The sequence below is a fragment of the Chelonoidis abingdonii genome, chromosome 8 (assembly GCF_003597395.2).
Source record: "Chelonoidis abingdonii isolate Lonesome George chromosome 8, CheloAbing_2.0, whole genome shotgun sequence".
NCBI lineage: Eukaryota > Metazoa > Chordata > Testudines > Testudinidae > Chelonoidis > Chelonoidis abingdonii.
Window position 1 is genome coordinate 8,764,642 of NC_133776.1, and position 6,000 is coordinate 8,770,641.

Genomic DNA, 6,000 nt, shown 5'->3' on the forward strand with positions numbered 1-6,000 from the left:
GCTCCCCAAACCCAGGGCCTTCCCCGAAGGCGCAAAGCAGATTCAGGTCAAAATGCCATTGCAGGGCAAAGAAATGCCCCTTCTGAACCCCAACTGGGTCTGTGCCTCGACCAAACCCTCCCTACAGACAGCCTCCTCCTCAGACTGCCCCCACACTTGGCACACCATTCACTGCCCCTCTCAGGAAGCCTCTCTTCATGGCATAGCCCCAGCCTACAGGAAGAGAGAAGAGTCTTTCCTCCATCCAGTTCACATGTCCCCATTCCCCTTAACTCCCCTTCCTGGATACGTTCCCAGGACCCCAGGGTGGAGGGCGCCAGGAGGAAGATTTGTAGCTGCTGCTACTTCCCCTCCATCCTAGTGCGCTTACCTGAACCGTTGCAGCTGCCTCCAGAGCTGGAGGGCTGCGAAGGAAGGATGGACATTGAACCCCCTCCCCGCATGTGCCACCAGCCACCAATTAACTTTGCAAGAGGCCGGAGAGCGGTGCCTTGAGAGGAGCCACTCCCACCTCCAGCCTAGTGCTAGCAGCCTCCAGGTGCCGGTGTATATCTCCCCGCGGGCTCTGCACTGGACTCCTGGTGAATGTTCCCCACCTGCTGCCCGCTGCTGCTGTCGCCCGGCTCGGATCCCACCTCCCCCTGCCAGGATGACTAAGCTCCAGCAGCTCCCGAAGGGACCCAAGGACCCTGCCCCCCCCCATTGGGGGGGCATCTCGCTGCAGCTCATCAGTGCAACCTCCTTGTGGCCCCCTCCCTGCCCCTTCCCACTTTGTGCCCTTTAGCCAGGATGCCCTATAAGCCAATCCCTGCCCCCCACCTCCAACTCACATCTAACACACTATGTTATTGACATAATCTGTAACTGTATAGATCATTGTTGCAACCACTGTTATATATTTGCGGCCAATATTGTATAAAGCTTGCTGTGTAAGGTCTATGGAGAGGTTATGGTTTACTGGTTATGATTATGCTGTCTATATGTGTGTATCATTTTTGTAGTTGAAGTCATGAATACTGGCTCTATACTGTCTGTATTTCAAATTTAGGCTATGCTTCTGGTCGACATCGCAGACAAGTTGGTGTCAGCTCTGCCTAGCTTGCTTGATGGCCCATTAAGGATCATCAGCTATACAACTGACCCACTGAGAGCAGGCAAATACACCTTGTGACTCAAAGTATGCAGGGACTTGCCCATGTGACTCCATTTTGCTGTAATTTTCCACAGTAAGAACAAAGACGTGTTCTTACACCTGGAAAAGACTATAAAAAGCTGATGCCTCATTTCCATCGAGTCTTCAATCCTCCTTCTTGCCTCTGGAGGGATTTTGCTACAAACTGAAGCTCTAAACAAAGGACTGATGACCCATCCCAGGTGGAGATGTACTCCAGAGTGTCAATTTGAACCTGCAGTTTATTCCATCATTGTTACAAGCCTGAACCAAGAACTTTGCCATTACTGTATGTAGTTGATTCCATTTAACGAATTCTAGCTCTCATCTATATCTTTTTCCTTTCATGAATACACCTTTAGATTCTAAAGGACTGGCAACTGTGTGATTTGTGGGTAAGAGTTGATTTGTATATTGAGTTGGGTCTGGGGCTTGGTCCTCTAGGATCAAGAGAACCTTTTTTCTTTTACTGAGGCATTAGTTTACATAACCTTTCATCCCCATAACGAGTGGCACTGGTGATGATATTGGGAAACTGGAGTTTCTAAGGGAATTGCTTGTCTGACTTGTGGTTAGCCAGTGGGGTAAAACCAAAGTCTTCTCTGTCTGGCTGGTTTGGTTTGCCTTGGTGTGCGTAGAAACCCCAGCCTGGGGCTGTAACTGCCCTGCTTTAAGCAATTTGTCCTGAACTGACGCTCTCAGTTGGGTCCTGCCAGAACCAGCATCGTTATACACACACTTCCCAGAGGCCTACAAATCCCAGTCCCCACACAGTGTCACTCCCTCAAACATGGCGACACTGAGCAGCTGGGAACTCAGCACCACTGCTCCGTCCCCGGGCGGTCCCACTCCCTTGCACATGGTCTCATCGGCGAGCTCTGGAGCAGCAGCTCCCTTGCAAGTGCTCAGCACGGGCAGCACTATCCAAACCCACTTTGTACGCAGGGAGTCAGAGCTCATCAGCCCAGCCTGCAAACAGGCATCTGGCACCTCTTGAGGCATCACTCTAGTGAGAGCATTTATCCCACTTTCTGATCTTCTGCCTCTCCCAACTGCCATGGAGCCTTCCCGGTCCACAAGGCATCTGCCTCTTACAGGAGCTGTACTTGAAAGCGGCTTTCCCTGCTGTACCATAGTCTGGATACAGAAGCCGCCGGGTCACTCTCAGGGTGTGGGGACAAGTAGCTCCCCATCCCAAGCATTCACTAGCGCATCCCCATAGCCTCCTCCATGGCTCACGTCCCTGTATCCCAGCGACAACCGAGGGCACAGTCAATGATGCTAGAATACTCACCACTATTCTGCCAGTGGGACACAAGTAATCTACCCTGGGCCAGCAGAAATTGCCCCAACTGGAGACCGTTTAGAAGAGGAAGCGAGAGGACTATCAGATGCCCCAGTGCTGGCCAGTAGGGAAAGGAAGGTTACTGAGCAGTAACTGGAATTCTTCCCTCAGGGACTTCTCTGCTCACGGGCCCAGGGCCTAAGACAGTGGTCCCCAATGTGGTGCCCGCGGGCGCCATGGTGTACGCCAGGGCATTTATGTGCGCCCGCCTAGCATGTGCTGCCCCAGGCACGTGCTTGCTCCACTGGTGCCTGGAGCCGGCCCTGTATGTGAGTAATTGTTGGTGCCCACCACACTCTTCTGACAACATGAATGTGCTACTGGCCACAAAAAGGTTGGGGACCACCGGCCTAAGAGATCCACATGTCAGCCACTCGCAAGAGAATCTCAAAAGACCAGAACAACAAATGAGAAAGGAAGGAGGTGGCCTCACTAATGTACATCTTTACGGGAAACTCCATTTGCTGGTCAGTAATCTTCCTCTTCATGACCTGCCGCAGCAGAATCCCAATCTTGGAGACTAACCAAGGGGAGGATGGTGATTACAGGAGATGCTATTAATACCACATCCCTGGTGGAGCCAGAGAGCTCTGGTACCAGGATCCCAGACTGGTCTCAGGAGCTCTGACAGCCCTCTCCACTCTAACAGTCTGGTCTGCTCTGGTCTTCCTCATAGGTTTTGCCACAGAGAGACAGAGGAATCAACCTGTTTAGGAATCCCCACTGGGGCAGGAACTGCTGCTTTTGTGCCAAGCACCAGGCATTTGGCATTCTCTTGAGAGGTAATTCCACTTCAAGACAGACTATGCGACTTATGCTTCACATTCATCCTTGGTGCTTGCAACTCCAGCTGTTTGCCAGGAAGTTCCTTTTCCCAGCCAAGTGAATGCCGGAAAGGAGGACACGTTGCATGTTCTTCTTCATCAAGATAACTCTGTGGGACAGATGCACTGAGACATACACTGCCCCTGCACTGGAGGGTAAGGAACAATGCTGCTTTGCTTATGACTAGCACAGAGAATCGCGTTGCTCAAAGCTCAGGACTGTGTGTGAAGCCTCTTGGGTTTCTGAGTCTGTGGGATGTGAATCCCCCAGCATGAATTGGAACAACTGTCCCAATTTTTAATTCTGTAACAGCTCCTGTAGGTCTCCTTCACTGATGCAGCGTCCGTGCACATCCCCACCCACCCACAGCAGAGAGTCCTGAACCTAAATTGACCTGGTTTGTAGAGGGAATTTAACCATGAAACAAGAGGCCACATTTCAGCCTTGTGGAAGCACCATACAAGGATCAGCAAGGCCTAGACACCAGATGAAGCACTGTGAACAAAAAACTTTTAAACCACCCTTGCTATTAGGCAAAGTGAATCTGGATCCAGATGTAGAACCTGACCCTGTTGTTGAAACATCAAGGGAAAGAGTGGAGGCTCCGCTGCCAGAACCAGAAGAGCCAAGCTCCAAATCTGACCAGCCCAGGCAATGGCTATTAGATCTAGGCTCTACCCAGCTTTGCTCTCCTGAGGTAAGAGGGTTTCTGCAGGAAATGGCAGAGAGGTCTTGAGCATGGCCCAAGAGAAAGCACCAGAAATCTCCAAGAGAGAACATTTGTCAGAGTCTACAGAAGTGACTGTGCCCCACCCCATAAAACTGATTCTCATGGTTCTCCTTAGAGACCACCAGTGCTAGTCTGAATTCTGGTGATGCCCATTCTCTACTTGAGAGCTGTCCTACCTTGCCCCTAGCAGCGAAGACGTGGTTTAGTATCCCTGCTCCCACACATACATGGCCTCAAGACAACAGTGCTTCTTTCCCCACGCCCTAGTCACTCCAGGCAGCTGAGTCAAATTGCCTTAAATTCCAGCGTATTTGTAACATCCTGGATTTGCGAGTTTTCCTGCAAAACTCTGGATGGGAGAACCACCTGACTATGACCCATCCACAGCGAGGGGGCTAGGAGAGAGAGATCAAGGTAATTGGATCACGCTGACAACCAAAGCGGAGCATCCCAAACTATTTAGGGCAGGGGTAGTCAATAGGCAGGCCAAATCCAGACTGCCAGATGCTTTGGAACAGACCCCAAAATAATTTTATTTACTCATTGGTGTGTGTGTGTGTGGGAGACTTACTTATTTTCTCTGGTGTCTCGACCTTGACTATACCTTGACCAAGGTATTTGGACCTTGACAAAAAATAACTGACTACCCCAGATTTAGGGAATCGCTAGCCACATGTGCAGGCTGCATTCCTAGAGCGTAACCAGTGGTCAGCCTGGACTGTAGCTGCAGTCTAGCAAGAGGTGTCGTCATGTGCCAGAGCCATGAGACAAGCCAGCTTCAGGGACACCTGTCATTCCCCGGGGATGCAGCATCATTACAGAGATTTGCATTCCCCATTTCTAGGCGCCTTTCCTTCAGAAGAAAAGCTGTAGCCACAGGAGCCCAGGATGGCTCCTATAAAAGTCAGCCCGAGCCAGTTTGTTTGGAGTCCCAGATCTCTGCAGGGGGAACAAAGTTGCACGCAGGGATATACACCCTTTGAAAGGACAGAGCCCAGGACGCAGCCCTGACAAGCCAGTTGTCCAAATATGGGCACACTTGTGTTCCATGATGCCTGAGATATGCAGCCACTGCCGTTAAACATTTCATGGAGACCCAACTGGCTGTAGTGAAGCCAAACAAGTACTCTGCATTGACAGGGATTGGTCTTTGCCAAGTCTGAACGTTGCCATTTGAACTCACGCAGGAAGATGTGACACGGGAGTACGGCATGCATCAGCAAGGCGGAGAACTCCGAGTCAGGCCCAAGGGGTCAGAGAGAAGGAATTATTGCTTCCAATGGAATCGTACAAGACTTGAGCTTCTGCGCAGAACCCCAGGTCTCTAGTGTGATGGGGCATGAGCCTCTTTTGGGATTAGGAAATACTCGGAGTAAAATCCACACTCCTCCCAGAGTGGACTGGGTATTTCTATGGCTCATCGGAAAGCCCTTCCCTGAGCAGTTTCTTGTGCAAGGGGTCTGAGAAGGGAGGAGGAAACAGCCTGAAGCATGAATGGTTTTCCTACCTCTGCTCTCCCACCTCCAGGTCCCAGTGATCTGACGCAACTCCACCGTGTGTCAAAAGGAATGAGAGAGTGGCTGACCAGAGAGGGGGAAGAGGAAAAGGCTGTAATGGGGGCTGGCTCAGGAAAGCTGTTGAGAAGGGCCAGACAGGCCAATGCAGACGGTCCCTAGGTGCCAGTACTGGGTGCACAAGGAGAGGTAAAAGAGATAAAGGTTAGGAAGCCCAGTGGCTGAAAGTGACAGGTTTGGGAGAGAACTCGGATTTGAGGAGCCCAGAATCAGCCTGCCATTCCACTAAGAAGGAGGCAGAGGAAACCTGAAAGTGAACTGACCCGAGTCTCCGAGCAACGCAGATATTCACACGAGTGGGACAGCTCAGCACAGAAAGCCACTGGGCGTTCCCCCACTCCAGAGATTCCAGCTA